The 19936-nt window shown below is 40.3% G+C and overlaps 1 protein-coding gene across 1 annotated transcript in view; it reads left to right on the forward strand.

Annotated features, from left to right (window-relative positions):
* RESTA (RE1 silencing transcription factor A) overlaps positions 1-19936 on the forward strand; it is a 148377-nt gene that overhangs the window by 93343 nt on the left and 35098 nt on the right. The window lies entirely within an intron of this gene.

A 19936-nucleotide genomic window follows, 5' to 3' on the forward strand; every position in this document is an offset into this window, starting at 1 on the left:
CCATTGAGTCAGTGATGCCATCCTCTGTCGTCCCATTCTCCTCCTTCAATCTTTCCCAGCATCAGGGTCTTTCTAATGAGTCAGTTCTTCAAATCAGGTGGCCAGAGTACTGGAGCTTCAGCTTCAGCGTCAGTCCTTCTAGAGATGACATACCACAACCTAATGATTGGTGCCATCACATGCCCACCCCTTGATGTCAGCAACCTCAGGTACAGGGACAATAAGACAGTGTGCACCCTGTCTAAAGTTCTGGCTAGTTGAGGCCAGAGCGTAAATTTGAAACATGTTTATACTTTTCTGAGATATATAATGTAAATTCTTTGGACAATAGTCTTAAAATGACTTATTTTGGTCATTGTTTTTTTGCTTTCATACCAAAATATTTTCTCAACTGTGTGGGATTTCTGTTACCAGATGTTAATAACATAGACACTTGCTTATAAACATATTCATCTTTGACATTCAGGAACACAAACTGATACCTGAGCACAGACTCAGGAACAATGCTTAGAGTTGTGTTAGGAGGAATTTCAACTTCAAAAAGAAAACCATTTACCCCTCAAGGTAGATTTCTTATAAATTGATACTGCTGCCTTTTTGTTATTTTGTTCCAAACAGTTGATATCACACCTTAGAAACATTTCATACCAGGGTGCTTTTCACATAACTGTATCAGCATTTGTCAGCCAAGAATAAGAATAACAAAAATTTTTCTGTAAAGGGCCTGAGAATAAGTACTTCAGACTTTGTGGGTCATGCAGTCTGTCACAACTGATCACCTCTACCATTGTAGTGCAAAAGCAGGCAGATTATGAGTGAGTCAGCAAATGGACGTGGCTGTGTTCCAGCAAAACTTTATAAAAACAGGCAGCAAGCCATGCTTAGACTGTGTGCTGTAATTTGCTGACCCCTGGACAAACATGCCAAATAAAAATGGTCAATGCAGCCATTGGCATGTTAGTAACACCAAGAGCAAGCTAGGAGATGTGTTCTGAAGTTAATCCTTGTGGCTTTGTTTTTAGTCCTCCTTTAGTTACTCACTACTACTTAGATCTCTACAGCTCCAAATGAATGAACATTTGATGAAGTGTCTAGGAAATTTTGGCAAAATAAAATTTTTTTCTGGTCCTATTATATGGTCACTTCATTTAAATACATTTTTATTTTATCCCGAATCACCTGGTTAATTATGCCTCTAGGAAGTCTGACTTTTAACTTTAGTGTCTGTTACTTACTGCTAGTCTGCCTTGATTACAGGTACTGGTGAATCTTCTGAAATTATGCAATATGAAGGTACTTTTACTGTTTCTCATGCTACAACCAAACAAGAGATCTTATATACAAACTCTATCATAGGAAATTATCCAGTCCATATTTAATTATTGATATGAGGCTTTTAAAAGGCATCTATAAGCTTAGAAAAGGAAAGTCTTGTTACACTAAAATTAACTCAAAATGGAATGTGAATTTAAATGTAAAAGTGAAACTTTAAAATTTTAGAGATACGTAGAAAATCTTCAGAACCTAAGCAAGGAGTTCATGGACTTGACACAAAGGTATAGTTCATGAAAAGACAAACATAAATTGGACTTCATCAAAGGTAAAGAATTTTGCTCTGCACAAAACCTTGTAAAGAGAATGAAAAGACAAACTACAGATTGGCCAAAAATATTTGCAAACCACGTACCCAACAAAGGACTTGTATCTAGAATATGTAAAGAGATCTCAAAAATCACAGATGCTTCTAGTTAGCTGGAAAACAGAGAGATATAGGGGTCAAAACTGAGAATTTGTTGAAAACATTTTTGCTAGCTTATTACATGCTTGGTTCTCAGAATTTTTAAAAACTATCAGTAAATGTAAATTGTACATCTTTGAAAAGAATTCTCAAGCACTTTTGACTCTTACCACAAAGGTGTTTTTAGAGTCCCTCCACCCACCTTTTTAAAAGTAGATACTCTGCATAATCACATTTGGAAATTACAAAAAAGAAAAATTTAAGATAAATAATTACTTTTGAATGAAACCATCCCTACTATCCAGAAGGAAGTACAGTCCTAGAAATATCACATTAATTTCGTTCATTCATTCATTCCACAAATATTTACAAAATATTTACATGTGTACTGTCCTAGGAACCAGATTTAGCAGTGAATAAAACATACATCAGAATCAAAACCCCTACCCTCGAGGAGCTTACATTATAATGATTTTACTGTGATAAAAAGCCCAGTTAAAACAGCAACAAACTGTTCAAATAATGTTCACAATCAATGTATACCTACTCTTAATTAATTACACAAGACCTATGGATCAGAGAACTCTTTTTTTCTTTTAACTTTTTGGACATTTCCTGTAGCATGTGGGATCCTAGTTCCCTGACCAGGGATTGAACCTGCAACCCTCTGAATTGGAAGGTGGAGCCTTAATCACGGGACTACAGGGGAAGTCCCCTAGAGAATTAAAAAAATGTTTTTTTAATTTAACGAGGGACTTCTCTGGTAATCTAGTGTCTAAGATTCTGCACTACCAATTCAGGGGGCCCATGTTAAAGCCCTTGTCAGGTAACTAGATCCCACTTGCTGCAACTGGAAATCATGTAGGCTACCGATAAGAGCCAGCACAGCCAAATAAATACACAAATATTTTTTTTTAATAAAGTAAAAATAAAAATTTAATCAGTGTAGTAAATCAGGCTATATAAATACCAAAATGTATATAATCACTCCTAGGCCCATCTTAGACCACCATGTTATCAAATCTCATCTAAACAGAAGTTGCAGAAGCACCAAAGGCACTGTGGAAAACTTTAACTGGCTCCCCCTGAATCAAATCCAAACCTTTGTGGGGTTTTGGAATATGTAGTTCCTTTTCACAAAAATTTTGTTGTTTATATTAAGTAATGAATATTATTATTTTAAATGAGTTAATAAATATTTTCTAAATTGCTTAGTTTAATTCTAATAACATTAAATATTGATAGCCATAACAGGAAACACTCTTTAGGATAGTCAATAATTTTTTAAAATGTTAAAAATCTATTTGGACTCTAAGACCAAATTTTGAAGATCAATTGCCAAATGAAATAAATGCTATTCCCAATTTATATTTAATGTAAGTAGGGCCAAAATGGTCAGGAAGATGTAAAGGACAAGGCTAATTTGATCTTGTTTTCCTTTCTATTCAGCTCTAGAATGTAATAGATATTCATTTCATACTCTGAAACTAACATAAGTAGAATTCTACTGTATTAAGTGAACTTTGGCAACCTAGCGTGTGTATTCCTATTGCCTCTGTTGTTGTTCAGTCACTAAGTCATGTCTGACTCTCTGGGACCCCGTGGACTGCAGCACGCCAGGCTTCCCTGTCCTCCACTATCTCCTAGAGTTTGCTCAAACTCATGTCCATTGAGTTGGTGATGCCATCCAACCATTTCATCTTCGGTCGCCCCCTTCTCCTGCCCTCAATCTTTCCCAGCATCAGGCTCTTGTTTAATAAGTCAGCTCTTTGCGTCAAGTGGCCAAAGTACTGGAGCTTCAGCTTCGGCATCAGTCCTTCCAATGAATATTCACTGTTGATTTCCTTTAGGATTGACAAGTTTGATCTCCTTGCATCCAAGGAACTTAAGAGTTTTCTCCAGCACCATCAAATTTAAACTTTTAAGAAAAATTATCCCAAATTTGGAAATAAAGCAAAATATTACTATCTGCTTTTGTAAAGTCATACTAGAGCATTCTCTAAGAAACCTGAAGGGGATCATCAAATTCTAGGGGCTGTCATCTTATATGGCTTATTATTTACCCAGTAGAGCCTAGAGTCTGTAAAATTAGATCTTGTAGAAGATCAGCTATAAATGACTTTGTCAGGTAGAAAAGATTATGCTAAATGTTACTGTTTTATGCTAATGTGTCAACAGTTAGTAGTAATAGTAGTGTCAATAGGGCTTCCCTGGTAGCTCAGCTGGTAAAGAATCTGCCGGCAATGCGGGAGACCCTTGTTCAACTCCTGGGTCAGGAAGATCACCTGGAGAAGGGATAGGCTATCCACTCCAGTATTCTTGGGCTTCCTTGGTGACTCAGATGGTAAAGAATCTGTCTGCAATGCAGAAGACCTGTGTTTGATCCCTGGATTGGGAAAATCCCCTGGAGGAGGGCATGACAACTCATTCCAGTATTCTTGTCTGGAGAATCCCCATTACCAGAGGAGCCTGGTGGGCTACAGTCCATGGGGTCACAAAGAGCTGGACATGACTGAGTGACTAAGCACAATGTGTCAATAAAAAGCAGTGTTGTATTTAATTTTCAATCTTATTCCAGCAATCTTTTTTCCATAGACTATGTGTTTACCAGTCTCCTGTATCCTTCTTGAACTCAACTTACCATCTTGCTGGTTCCCTCACTAACTAATTAAATAAGGAGACTAAATAAGAACCCAATTTTCCTAGCATATGGGGAAGAGGGTCTTTCCCATTTGGGAAGACCAGCATGTACAAAGGCTTCATGACTCCTTTAGAGAATTTTAAGAAGTTCAATGTGGATAGAACTCTGCTTCGCAGACTTTGATATGCATGCAAATCACTTAGATACAATAAGTCAAGCTAAGGCCTAAGAGTCTGCATTTCTACAGGCTTCCAGTTGAAGCCCTTGCTGCTGATGCACTAACCACACTTTTAATAACAAGGGACTAGGCCAGAGCATAGGAGTATGTGAGAATCTCCAGAGCTGAAGATGGAAACTGAAGATGAATGTGGATCTAGAATAGGTGCTCTAATAAAAAATAATCTTTTTTTTTTTTTTTTTTACAATCTACATCAAACAAAAGATTCCTAAGGCCAAGTAGGAAGTTCACTCATTTGAAATAATATATGTGCTCCAGCCCCATTTCAGTATAATTACAGAAGTGGGACTAGGCCTAGTGAGTAACTGCATGAAAACTGTCCTGTTTTTTTGTGTTTTGCTTTTTGTTTTGGCCACTCAACTTGTGGGCTCTTATCCTACTCCTGATCAAGAGTTGAGCCCAGCCTGTGGCAGTGAAGTGAAGTGAAAATCATTCAGTTGTTCAGTCGTGTCCAACTCTTTGCGACCCCATGGTCTAGGATCAAACCCTGGTCTCCTTCATTGCAGGTGGATCCTTTACTAGCTGAGCCACAAGGGAAGCCCAACTATTGGATCACAAGGAATTCACAACTCCCTGAGCTCGTTGTTTAGTTGAGCTCAGCTGTATTTGATGATGTCTACTACCATTTAGGGATTCCCTGGTAGCTCAGCTGGTAAAGAATCCACCTGCAATGCAGGAAACCCTGGTTTGATTCCTGGGTTGGGAAGATCCCCTCTGGAAGGGAAGGGCTACCCACTCCATTATTCTGGCCTCCGGGTTGTAAAGAGTCAGACACAACTGAGTGACTTTCAATAAGCAACTGCCATCTAGTGGAAATGAATTGACATTTTAACTATGCTGTGCTGTACTTAGTCATGTCCCACTCTTTGCCACCCCATGGACTGTAGCCCACCAGGCTCCTCTGTCCATAGGGATTTTCCAGGCAAGAATACTGGAGTGGATAGCTGTTCCCTTCTCTAGGGGATCTTCCCAACCCAGGGATTGAACCCAGGTCTCCCACATTGCAGGTGGATTCTCTACTGACTGAGCCACCAGGGAAGCCAGACATTTTTTTTTTTTTGCTGTGTATATAAGGTGCTTTATTCTCCTCAGAGTGATACATGCTAAGGTGGGTTGGGTTTGGGCTAATGTTCCCATATGTACAGAATTGAATAAAGTGAGTCTCTGAGAAGTCTGATTTGCCTTGATGTGGAGGGGAGCCAGGGAGGGTGAAGATGGATGTGACCACCAGAATGTATTCAGTCCTGTGCTGTTCAGTCCCTGCCTGGAATGCAGGGAGGTAAGGCAGCTCTCAGGGTAGTCACTTCTAGGCAGGGGCAGCCTGCTGGGTTTGGAGGGCCTTCTGTACCACATCTTCCCGCTGGGCATCTGATATCTCGCGAGCCCAGGCCTGAACCCCCTGGTGCAGGCAGGCATAAGCCAGCCATCGTCCTTTTCACCAGCTCTACATGTTCTGGGTCCATGAGAATAGAGCTGTGGTTGTTCAGTGCTGTAGCTCCCTCCTCATCTTCATCCTCACTTTCTAATGGTGGGTCTGGCAAATGAAGCCCCAGGGCCTGGGTTTGATCCCAGGTGAGGAAACTAGATCCCACATGCCACAGCTAAAGACCCAGCACAGCCAAATGAATAAATATTTTTTAAAAAAGAGAAGAATTCAAACCCAGGAGAGGCAGTCATCATTGACACAATATTTCTCCTCCTTCGTCTCACCCTCCCCTTCCTCCTCCCTCACCATCATCCTTATTATCACAAACCATTATGATTATGTGCCAGGCATTTTCCTAAACCCTTTACAGGTATTATATAATTTAATTCTCACAACTGCTGTGAGTTAAGTATAATTATTATTCCTGTTTCATAGATGAAGAAATCAAGGCCCAGAGCAGTTAAGCAAGTTATCCAAGGTCATTAACTAGGGAAAGCATAGCCAGGATTGGGACTTGGAGAATTTGGGGTTTTGTTTTAATATTTTTAAAAATTTAAATAAAATTTGTGTCTTTGAAGTCCATGAAGTGAATTTTTTTTCTCATTTCTTATTTTGTTCTCCAGATTTATTGAGATATTGCTGACATACAACATTGTTAAAGTATACTATATGATGATTTAATACATAAAATGTATGTAAAATGATTACCACAATAAGGTTAGTGAAACTCCAGTACTTTGGCCACCTCATGCGAAGAGTTGACTCATTGGAAAAGACTCTGATGCTGGGAGGGATTAGGGGCAGGAGGAGAAGGGGACGACAGAGGATGAGATGGCTGGATGGCATCACTGACTCGATGGACGTGAGTCTGAGTGAACTCCGGGAGTTGGTGATGGACAGGGAGGCCTGGCGTGCTGCGATTCATGGGGTTGCAAAGAGTTGGACACGACTGAGCGACTGAACTGAACTGAACTGAACTGAACATATTCATCACCTCACGTAATCATAAATTGTGTATGTGTATGATGAAAACATTTAAAATCTACTCTCTCAGCAATTTAAAAACATATAATACAGCATTATAATCACCATGCTGTTCTCCAGAACTTGCTGGTGCAGCAAGAAAAAAAAGGTTTGTATATAATGGACTACTACTCAGCCCTAAAAAGAATGAAATAATGCCATTTGCAGCAACATGGATAGATTTAGAGATTATCAATACTAAGTGAAGTAGGTCAGAAAGAAAGATACAAGTACCATATGATATCACTTATGTGTGAAATCTAAAATAAGACACAAATGAACTTATTTACGAAACAGAAACAGACTCAGAGATGAAGAAAACAAACTTTGGTTACCAAAAGGGAAAGGGGATGGGGGAAGGATAAATTAGAATTTGGGATTAGCAGATGCAAACTGCTATATATAAAATAGATAAGCAACAGGGTCCTACTGTATAGCACAGGGAACTATATTCGATGTCCTGTAAAAATCAGTGATGGAAAAATATGAAAAAGAATATATACACACATATATATATACCACTGAATCACTTTGCTGTACACCAGAAACTACACAACATTGTAAATCAACTATAACTTTAATGTTTTTAAAGGTGTACAATTCTTTTCATGTATTGTTGAATTTGGTTAGCTAATATTTTGTTGAGGATTTTTGCACTTATATTCATCAGTGATATTAGCTTGTTATTTTCTTTTTTTGAGTTGTCTTTGTCTGGTTTTGGTATCAGGGTCATGCTGGCCTCGTAGGATGATTTCAAGAGGTTTTTTGGGTCCCTTTTTCTGCCTTCATTTTTTGGAATAGTTTGAGAAGGATAGATGTTAACTGTTCTCTAGATGTTTGGTAGAATACACCTATGAAGCTGTCTGGCACTGGACTTTTGCTTGTTGGGAGTTTTTAAAATTACTGATTCAGTTTCATTACAGGTAATGAGTCTGTTCACATTTTGAATTTCTGACTCAATCTTAGACAATTGTACTTTTCTAGGAATTTATTCATTTCTTCTAGGTTATCCATTTGATTGATTCTAATTGTTCATAGTAACCATTTATGTATCTGTAATGTTGATTATAACTTCTTTCATTTGGGATTTTATTTATTTGGGCCCACTCTTTTTTGCTTAATGAACATTGCTAAAAGCTTTATCAATTTTGTCTAGTTTTCAAAGAACCCACATCTCCTGCATTGGCAGGCAGATTCTTTACCACTGAGCTGCCAGGGAAGCCCTATAATAAGGTATAGGGATCTCAGTTTTAGGCATATGTAGCAGTACTACCAAAAAAAGAAAGTTGAGAAGTATATACAAGAAAATATAAGCATATAAAATACTAAAAAAAATTGGGATCTATTCCCCAATATTAAGATAAGGAAAATAAGGGGAGCTGAATTTTCTGGGGGTCTTCAAAACATTAGCTCTATCAGATTTTATAGTCACCTGGAGAAGAAGTTTTCCTGGTGGCCTGGAGCCATTATTGGCAAAAATAATTGACAGGGTGATAATTTGTGTAAGATCTCTGGTTTGAATTAATGTGCCCATCTGCCCACCTCTATGGTCAAATTGTCATTGACCTGAAGCAATGCCTTGCACGTAGTAGGTACTGCATAACTATTTGCTGCAAGCAAGAGAGGAGTATAAGAACTTACTGTGGAATGGAAAACAGATGTCACTACCTTGGAAATCTAATCAAACAGCTTTTGAGGTATAGGGAGGCATGCCTTTGCAAATCAGGAACTATTCAACCCCAGGAAGCAGATGTGGTCAAAACTCCAGGGTCATATTTTTACTCTAGTGACTATCAAAACATTTAATCTGCCCAGGGAATTTATTTCCAAATGACATTCTGAGTGACTGCTTCCATTCAGTACAAGCTGGGTTTTGCGATAATTGCCTTTGATGTCTGTGTTGCAGTCTTCCTTCCTCTCCTAACCCCTGCCACTGTCAATTACTCTGGGAGGCTGCCCACAACAATGGAGACTATTGCTTCAGTAAAGGTAGTGTCCATAGTGCCAGAGGTTACAGGCTCTGCTGAAAGCTATTCTGAGAGCAAAGGGAACTTCTAAGGGTTTGTTTTTACTGATATATATTATTTTCCTTTCTAAAATATATGCCCATCATCACATGGGCAAAACACGCCATTTGTGGCAGCAGTTTCATCTCAGATCTTCACTGGATTTACTGCCTCTGCTGTGGGCAAAGTGATTCTTAACATTGCAAGACTGTAGCTGGGGAATTCCAAGGACAGGTAGAGAAAAGAAGAGATGCTTTCTAGGCCAATAACAGTACCTTAGTGCCCTAAGGACTTCCATAAACTATTTCTACCTTCTATACCCAGCATTCTTGAAGGATTAAGACATTTTAGGCAGTGCCAGAGAAAGGAACTAACATTTATTGGTTCATGATTATAGGTGAAAAGTTGTACAGATTCCGTCTTAGTTCTAGAATGTTATCAGACCCAATTTACAGATGAGGACAAATGAAGCTACCTTGGGATCTAAACTCAGATGCCTAGACTCTAAAATCATGTTCTTTCTCATACAGGAAAAGAGGGGAATGGGAGTGGGAGTCAAGATTACTGGCTTGTTTGGGACAATATCTCAGTAAATACACCAAGACAGTGGCATTCACAGGAATGGGCATAAAATAGTCTCATCCAATATATTACTTTAGTTATATTGGAACAAAATGCTCACCTTTAATTCATCCTGATTTGGGAGAAATAACTGAAAATTTAAGACTATTTTAAGTACCTGATTATAAATTTTTCTAAGTTTAATAGGTCCTGATCCCCAGCCCCATCATACCGCAACAACTAATCAAGGACCAGAGGCTCCTTTTTCAGATCCTAACTCTCCAGGTTTCCGCTGTTGGCCATTTCTCAGTAAGATAAACACTAGATGCCTGTCATACTGGATAAAGTTGTACTTTGGGTTCCCACTGCCTTCCACAATTCATTACATTTCAAATATGCCCAAAATATAATATAAGCTATACTCATCATAAAATTCTTAATGTCTTTTTGAGCTCACTCCTAACATTATTTAAAATTGGCAATCTATACTTCAAACATGGTGACTAGAGTTGCAAGTAGATGTGTTTACAGAAAGTCTTTGAAACTAAGAAGTTCACAGAAAGGACATTTTATAATTGTCAAATTCTTATGTGAAATAATACAAGAAACAAATTGTCATAGAGAACGCTGGGCTGTCTACAAGTAGTAAAAGTTGAGTCCTTTAGGAATAGAAAAAGAAGATTTTTTAAAGTGGCTACCATTGACTCCGGAAGGGGAAAATAAAAAAGAAGCTATGGCAAAGAAAGCCGTTTGACCTCTTCTATTTGACTTATGTTCTTAGAGATGACTTTGTCCCAGGGCCAAGTCTAAAATAATGTGTCCTTTCTGTTGTCATTATTTAAGTCCTACTTATCAAGAAGAAAGGCCAACTCTCAAAAAAAGTTGAAAACTTAAAAAGGAGTTTAAACATTCAGCTGTGGCAAGTCACTGGAATGAGTAGACAAAATTTCACAAGTTTTATTCTGAACTTGTACACCTGATTTTGGAAAACATTTACATGGTAGGTTTAGTTTTAATTTGTCCTACTTCAGTGCAAAATTTCTTGGATCCTGGAAGTCTTCCTAAGTTCCTTTTACCTCCTTTGTAACAGTGCCTCTTAAACTTTAATGTGCACAGACAGCTTGTCAAAATGCAATTCTGATTCACTAGATCTGGGTTGGGCTTCAGATTCTGCATTTTTACTAAACTCTCAGGTGATGACAGTGTTTCTGACTGATGGGCTACACTCTGTGAACCAAGACTTTAGATCAGAGAATTCTTAAAACTCAGTGGAATGATATCTCAAAAGCAGGAACTAAATGGATTAATTGTTGTTGTTTAGTCACCAAGTCATGTCTGACTCTTTTGTGACGGTGTGGACCATAGCCCACCAGGCTTCTCTGTCCATGGGATTTCACAGGTAAGAATACTGGAGTGGGTTGCTGCTTTGGATCTTCTGGACCCAGGGATCAAACCCAAGTTTCCTGCATTGGCCAGTGGGTTCTTTACCACAGAGCCACCAGGGAAGCCCAAATGGATTAACAGAGGAAGACTTTTTCTAAGGGGACATTTAAGAGTGAAAAAAATATGAATAGGACTTCCCTGGGGGCCCAGTGGTTAAGAATTCACCTGCCAGTGTGGACGTGGGTTCAATCCCTGGTCCAGGAAGATTGCACATGCCACAGGGCAACTAAACCCATGTGCCACAACTGCTAAGCCTGCATGCCTAGAGCCTGCACTCCGCAACAAGAGAAGACGTCACAATGAGAGTAGCCCCAAGTTCACTGCCGCTGGAGAAAGCCCACAAGCAGCAATGAAGACCCATAGGCAAAAATAAAATTAAATTAAATTTGAAAAAAGAATATGAATAGAAACTATCTTAAACCAGACATGCTTTACTATGGAGAGATACTGGTAGATTTAAAACAAGAAGGAACTGGATCAGATTGACTTATTATTAAATATCACTCCTTTCTTCCTACGTAGGGATCTATTAGCAAGAGATAGACAACACACAAGCCACTACTGAGGAAAATAGCTAGATAATTCCAACAAAGCCCTAGCCAAGTCTTTATCTTATCTCGACCTCCCTCTGACCCTCATGGCAGTTATATGCAAGTTGAGAGATTTCAAGCATAGGATGACAGACATGGCCTTTATTCAAGATATTATCTCTACAACAGAGTCATGAACCAGAGTCTACTAACTACGTTTTTACAGGTGAGAAAGCCAAGACTCAGAGTTGTGGTAATTGCGGAACGTCATTGAGCTAGTTAGTGAAATAGCTGGAATTGGAGCCCAGGTGGTCAGGGTCTAGAATCCACATTCGAAACTTCCTCAAGTATTGCTCTCAGTATTTGAATATCATAGCGCGGTAGGGTGTGTACTAGGCATCCAAACTTGTAGGTGAAATCATCAGGATTCCTCTAGGAATGTAATTAATGTTTGTAGAATCTAAATCTCTTCCAGAAGTCTCAGGTACATCTGCATTATAAGTTTTCTACTTTTACTATCTCCACATCTTTAACTTTCATTTACCCTTCAACCCATTCAGATTCAACCAGGCATCTGACTTCATCACTCACATGAAGTGACTTTTTTTTTTGGCTGCAACATGCGGCATGAAGAATTTTATTTCCTGGGCCAGGGATCCAACCCATGTTCCCTGCAGTGGAAGCACTGATTCCTAACCATTGGATCACCAAGTAAGTCCCCTAAGTGACCTTTTAATATATGCCTTCTACTCCTAATCTGACACTGCCTCTCAATAGCATTTGGCCCAGCCCTCTGGTTTCTCTGACACTGTACCATTTTGTTCTCTGATATCTCTGTTCCCTCTCCAGTCTCCTTTTGCTACCTCTTCATTCTCCATTCCAGCTTGTTATTGTATCACAACAAACTGTGGAAAATTCTTAAAGAGCTAGTAATACCAGACTACCTTACCTGTCTCCAAAGAAACCTGTATGCAGGTCAAGAAGCCACAGAATCAGACATGAAACAATGAACTGGTTCAAAATTGGGAAAGGAGTACATCAAGGCTGTATATTGTCACCCTGCTTATTTAACTTCTGTGCAGAGTACATCATGTGAAACGCCAGGCTGAATGAATCACAAGCTGGAATCAAAATTGCTGGGAGAAATATCAATAACCTCAGATATGCAAATGATACTACTCTAATAGCAGAAGTGAAGAGGAACCAAAGAGCCTCTTGATGAGGATCAAAGAGGAGAGTGAAAAAGCTGGCTTAAAACTCAACATTCAAGAAACTAAGATCAGGGCACCCAGTCCCATCATTTCATGGCAAATAGATGGGGAAAAAGCTGAAACAGTGACAGACTTTATTTTCCTGGGCTCCAAAATCACTGTGGACACGGACTGCAGCCATGAAATTAAAAGATGCTTGCTCCTTGAAAGAAAAGCTATGACAAACCCAGACAGTAATAAAAAAGCAGAGACATTGCTTTGTGGACAAAGGTCCATATGTCAAAGTAATGGTTTTGCCTGTAGTCATGTCTGGATGTGGAGAAGGCAATGGCAACCCACTCCAGTACTCTTGCCTGGAAAATCCCATGGTCGGAGGAGCCTAGTAGGTTGCAGTCCACGGGGTCACGAAGAGTCGGACACAACTGAGTGACCTCACTTTCACTTTTCACTTTCATGCATTGGAGAAGGAAATGGCGACCCACTCTAGTGTTCTTGCCTGGAGAATCCCAGGGACGGAGGAGCCTGGTAGGCTGCCATCTATGGGATTGCACAGAGTCAGACATAACTGAAGGGACTTAGCAGCAGCGGTGGCAGCAGCATGTCCGGATGTGAGAGTTGGACCATAAAGAAGGCTGAGAGCTGAAGAATTGACATTTTCGAACTGAGGTACTAGAGAAGACTCTTTAGAGTCCCTTGGACTGCAAGGATATCAAACCAGTCAATCCTAAAGGAAATCAACCCTAAATATTCATTGGAAGGACTGATGCTGAAGCTCCAATACTTTGGCCACCTGATGCAAAGAGCCAACTCATTGGAAAAGACACTGATGCTGGGAAAGATTGCGAGCAGGAGAAGGAGGCAACAGAAGATGAGATGGTTGGATGGCATCACTGATTCAATGGACATGAATTTGAACTCTGGGATACAGTGAAGGACAGGGAAGCCTGGCATGCTGCAGTCCAATGGGGTCACAAAGAGTCGGACATGGCTTAGGGAATGAACAACAACAGGTCAGTTAATCTCTGTTGGTCTTTATTTCTTCTCTCATCTTTTCCCTTCCTTCATCCCTCCCTGTTTATCCTCATGACTTTAAATATCTTCTTAATGATGCAAATGACTCCCAAATTTACATTGTCAGCGCAGGCCTCTTCCCTTAACTCTAAACATAGAACTTTTACTTTGACTTCTCCACTGGCTTGTTTTATGGCCATTTAAACTTGTATTCAAAACTCAGTGTTTAGCAGAGCTTCACATAGGCGTGATGATCATACTGGTTATTGAGTACATGGTTCTTTGGTTTCAGGATAAATTTAAAAATTCTTAACCTGGTATCCGAGGCCAATTTGGGGCAGTCTTTGCCCAGAGATCTTTCTGTGGTCATACTAGGATTTCCCTGTTGGTCTAGTGGTTAAGACTCCATGATTCCAATGCAGGGGGTACAGGTTTGATTCCTGGTCAAGGAACTAAGACTCCACATGCTGCATGATTCGGTCAAAACAGAAAAAAAGGCTTACCCAGTTCCTACTCATTTGCTAACTCAGCCTAACTTGGTACTGGCCAATAGTTGCTCTGCTTACCACTCATTCTATGAGTGAGAAAAATGGATGGTACCTGACCACAGGGTAAGTTAGTCTGGCAGGCTATCAGTGTCAGTATCTGAATATTCTTGAAAGGTCATTGAGACAGTTCCCTTCCCTCAGTGAACCCCTTCCCACATATAAAACTATGTGAGGCTTGTTGGATGGATTTCCTCCACAAAGTTGTTATCCAGAAACTGGGTTTGCCTTTTGGTGGGTGTCAAGCCAAAAGATGCAACCAAGCCAAAGATTGGAAGAAGTAAGGATTTGTGAAATAAAAGTCATATTTTTGTGGTTAAACAGGAGAAATTTAAACAAGAAATCTTTTCAGCCCTTTGGACTCCTCTCTGCACTGTGCATTGTGTATCTGCATTATGCATTACCAAACCTCCTCTCCTCCCTGCCCCTGAAAAGGGGGGAGGAGTACCTGCTCAACCTTAAAGAGAAACTTCTTCTAGCATCACAAAGAAGACTCCTTAAAAGATAACATTCTTTCTTGATGTTGTAAGGGGTCATATGACCTACCACAGTGACTCATTCGATATCTAGCCCTCTGTCTCAAAAAAGCTTATGTAACTATGCCTTTACTTTTAAAGGATGTAATAGTTCTTGGAGCTGAGACGCTCTTCCCAGGTTGTAATCCTCCAATTTGGCTCAGATAACATTTTCCATTTCTTTCTTAGATCAACTGATTAATTTCCCATCAACAGATTTATTACTTGTAGCAAGTAAGGAGAACACCAGAGAGCTTTCCCAAAGCAGTGTCTCCCCAAACAGCAAAATGTGGAAGTTTTAAACGAAGGGTACATGCATACTCATTAAAGGGCTTGGGTGGTATGTGTATATTCATGAAGGGAGAATTGAGTAAGAGAGATTTCAGCCTAGAATTGGTGCAAAATCGACAGAGTCCAAACTATAGTGGAACGAAGTTGGAAAACGTTGACATCATCATTTGATCCTCCACCTCGGTGGGGGCCTTAGTTCCTGCAGAACTCAAAGGTATGTACCAGATTGCTATGTATACTCCCTGAGGAGGAGCTAGAGTTCTGTTTTATTGCAGAACTGTTGTTTCCTGACTGCTTTTCCTTTGTTTCTTCCTTCACTCACTTCCCTTAAGACCATTAATTATTGAGACCCATTCAAGGGCAGTTATTGTGGCCAGGCTTAGATCACAAAATGGCTTATACCAAAGATGACTTCTCTTATGTCAAGAAAAGCATGCCTGGTTCTCTTTGGGGATCCCCTCCCTTATCTGTTTAGAGTCACTGTCTCCTTCAGTTAGTCTGTCCTGGTCCAGACTAGGTTAGGCATATCATTAATGGATGTCATTGGCTGGCATGCATAATTAAATAAATGGTGCTTATGACCATGACATCCAAGTACCATGTGCTAACAGAGCTCATAGAGGCATAATAAGACTTGATATAGTTCAGGTGAAGTTTTTCTGGAAGACATAACATCTAAGCAAATTCCTGAAATGAGATCAACTCACCCAAGTCAAGTGGGTCCCTGTTGGAGTGGGGATAGGTTCCCAGAAGTACCATCCAGGTAGTTGGAACAGCATGTGGAGATGGTTTGAGACTGGAAATGGTCAATGTGGAGGAGCTGGTGGCAGGAGAGGTAGCAGCCTGGGCCAGGCAGCTCCTTACTGAACTTGTTAAGTAGCTCAAACATTGCCCTAAAAGTTTTGAGAAGGCTTGGAGGGGATTTTAGCACAGGAATGATGTGATCAGATGAAATGATTTGCATTTTTTAAAGTTTACCTTGTAAGTCTTCTAGGTGAAGAACAGAATGTAGAGGAGCAGGAATGGGCAAGGGACGTTAATTAAGGCAAGAGATAATAGTGGCTTAATGTTTGAATATGGGCTTCCCTGGTGGCTCAGATGGAAAAAGAATCCGCCTGCAATGCGGGAGACCTGGGTTTGACCCCTGGGTCAGGGGAGATCCCCTAGAGAAGAAAAGAAGGCAACCCACTCCAGTATTTGTGCCTGGAGAATTCCATGGACAGAGGAGCCTCGTGGGCTAGAGTCCATGGAGTTGCAGAGTTGGACATGACTGAGCAACTAACACCACACCAATGCTTGTATATACAGTGAATGACAGAACTTTCTAATCAAAGTATAGGATACAAGGTCTGGAAAGTCCCCACACATACCTTTCAGGTTCCAGGTTTTATGTCTCAGTGAACAAGTCATCATGATTTTTTCAGTACTAGCTTATTCATCCTAGCTTGCTCATTCAATACTAGCTTGCTCAAAATCCTCCAAGCTAGACTTGAATAGTATGTGAACCATGAACTTCCAGATGTTCAAACTGGATTTAGAAAAGGCAGAGGAATCAGAGTTCAAATTGCCAACATTCACTGGATCATTGAAAAAGCAAGAGAGTTACAGAAAAACATCTACTTCTGCCTTATTGACTATGCCAAAGCCTTTGACTGTGTGGATCACAATAAACCAAGGAAAATTTTTAAAGGATGGGAATACCAGACCACATTACCTGCCTCCTGTGAAATCTGTATGCAGGTCAAGAAGCAGTTAGAACTGGACATGGAACAACAGAATGGTTCCAAATTGGGAAAGGAGTATGTCAAGGCTGTATATTGTCACCCTGCTTATTTAACTTATATGCAGAGTACATCATGAGAAATGCCGGGCTGGATGAAGCATAAACTAGAATCAAGATTGCCGGGAGAAATATCAGTAACCTCAGATATGCAGATGACACTACCCTTATGGCAGAAAACGAAGAAGAACTAAAGAGCCTCTTGATGAAAGTGAAAGAGGAGAGTGAAAAAGTTGGCTTAAAGCTCAACATTCAGAAAACTAAGATCATGGCATCTGGTCCCATCACTTCATGGCAAATAGAAGGGGAAACAATGGAAACAGTGAGAGACTTTATTTTTGGGGGCTCCAAAATCACTACAGATGGTGACTGCAGCCATGAAATTTAAAGACACTGATCCTTGGAAGAAAAGCTATGACCAACGTTAGATAGCATATTAAAAAGCAGAGACATTACTTTGCCAACAAGGGTCTGTGTAGTCAAAGCTGTAGTTTTTCCAGTAGTCATGTATAGATGTGAGAGTTGGACTATAAAGAAAGCTGAGTGCTGAAGAATTGATGCTTTTCAACTGTGGTTTTGAAGACTTGAGAGTCCCTTGGACTGCAAGGAGATCCAACCAGTCCATCCTAAAGGAAATCAGTCCTGAATATTCATTGGAAAGACTGACGCTGAAGCTGAAACTCCAATCCTTTGACCACCTGATGTGAAGAACTGACTCATTGGAGAAGACCCTGATGATGAAGACCTTGAAAGATTGAAGGCGGGAGGAGATGGGGACAACAGAAGATGAGATGGTTGGATGGCATCACAGACTCAATGGACATGAGTTTGAGTAAGCTCTGGGAGTTGGTGATGGACAGGGAGGCCTGGCATGCTGCAGTCCACGAGGTCACAGAGAGTCGGACCTGACTGAGTGACTGAACTGAACTGAACTGAGCTTATTTATAGCAGAGCTAGGACTACAAACCAATTGTGTATTTTTCTCTTGCTACCTTTTATCATGGACCTCCTCATATGACTCAGCGAGTTTTCAAATTTTAAAAAAGCTGTGCCATACTAAATTACGGATATAGTCTCTCTATTTTGAGGTGTTTGAGAATGTTATAATAAACAGTTTTATATAAACAGTGCTTTAGAACTGTTGGCACACAGGTACGAATTCAAGGCCTTTGAAATCAGTTTAGCTATGGAAACCTGTCCAGAGCTTCCTGGGGCTCTCATACTCACATGACACCCTCTGCGTCCCAGCCTGGTAGACTCAGCAGGGTCATATCTGGACTGATTGCCATAGTCATAGATAATGTCAGATTTCTGGACTCCATGGCATTTACCAGGGGCAAGACATGGAACCTCCTTTTGAATCTTTTGTAAATTGCGAGTCCATACTGTCAAATGACAAAAATAATACAATTTAGTCATGAGCTTGACGTCCCTTATCCATGGGAAAACCATCCATGGATTGAGGAGTACACTGCCTCATAGACAATAGAGCACTCTTCCTGAGGAGTCTGGGCAAGAGCAAGTTTATAGACCTTTAAAGAGGAAACAGAAAAGAGGGTAAGATGACCTAGGAGGTCAGCCATTTCCTTATAAGCTTGTTTTTGTTGTTCAGTTGTTAAGTCGTGTCCGACTCTTTGTGACCCTGTGGACTGCAGCATGCCAGGTTTCCCTGTCCTTCACCATCTCCCAGAGTTTGCTGAAACTCATGTCCATTGAGTCAGTGATGCCATCCAACCATCTCGGCCTCTGCCGTCCCCTACTCCTCCTGCCCTCAGTCTTTCCCAGCATCAGGGTCTTTTCTAATGAGTCGGCTCTTGGCATCAGGTGGCCACAGTATTGGAGCTTCAGCTTATAAGCTTAGCAGGTCCTATTTTCCAGTGTGAGGTGAGCTAGCTAAAGCTGAGCTAGGGGGTTGTGGTGGGTGTAGGTTAGGTTTCCTCGACAGTGGGGCATTTTCTGGAAGTGCAGCCTGGCTTAGCTTTAGATTTGTGCCCTGGGGCCGGCTGCTGCAGTGGCTTCCATTTTCTGGGTCCCCATATATGAATTATATTTATCAATGCTTTTTATACAGGGGATGTTGTGAGAACAAAGTGAGCCTATATTGGTCCCACATTCGTAATCACTGATTGTTTCTTTTTTCCCGTAACTCTTACTTGACATGGAGTCATCAATGTCACCAAAGCTGTCTACATAAACTACCAAGTGGCCATATAGTGACCTATTTATGATTTATATTACATGTGAAAATAAGCTTGAAGAAGTCCTGGGTTGGTTTATTTAAGCTGGGGACTGTTACTCATTTAATAGATTCTAAATATAGAAAGCAAAGATGACAGTTTATATTCACTAAAACAATTATATGGAAGTAGGCTGTGATCATATACTGGTTAGTACTCTGCATTGTGGAAGGTGGGTGAGTGGTGAGGTAATTCTATTGATTTTCAGTCTGAGGTCTCTAGATCTTAGAGGGTGACGGTTGACAGTTAAAGGCATTAGCTCTAGCTATTAGTTTCTTTTCTGAAGCGACTGCTGTGGCAGGCGTTTCTTATGATTGTGATCAAGGAACTCTTCAAATAGCATCCTCTAGTTTATCTTCTGGGCTTCCCTGGTGGCTCAATGGTAAAGAATCTACCTGCCAGTTCAGAAGATGCAGGTTTCATCCCTGGGTCAGGAAGATCCCCTGATCCCCTGAAGGAAATGGCAGTATTCTTGCCTGGTAATCTCATGGACAGAGGAGCCTGATGGGCTGCATTCTGTGGGGTCAGAAAAGAGTCAGACATGGTATAGCAACTAAACAACAACATTTAATCTTCTACCTAGATTTTCTGCATCATGTAGATTCCCTGGTACAAGAAAGCATTCAGTTAGTCATCTTATTTGCATTGGTGAGGGAAGATTCAAAAGACACATCATAAGTAATGAATAATTGTCAAATGAATGAAATAATTCATAAGCAAATTTGAGTCCTTTCATTTAA

The sequence above is a fragment of the Bos taurus genome, chromosome 6 (assembly GCF_002263795.3).
Source record: "Bos taurus isolate L1 Dominette 01449 registration number 42190680 breed Hereford chromosome 6, ARS-UCD2.0, whole genome shotgun sequence".
Taxonomy (NCBI): Eukaryota; Metazoa; Chordata; class Mammalia; order Artiodactyla; family Bovidae; genus Bos; species Bos taurus.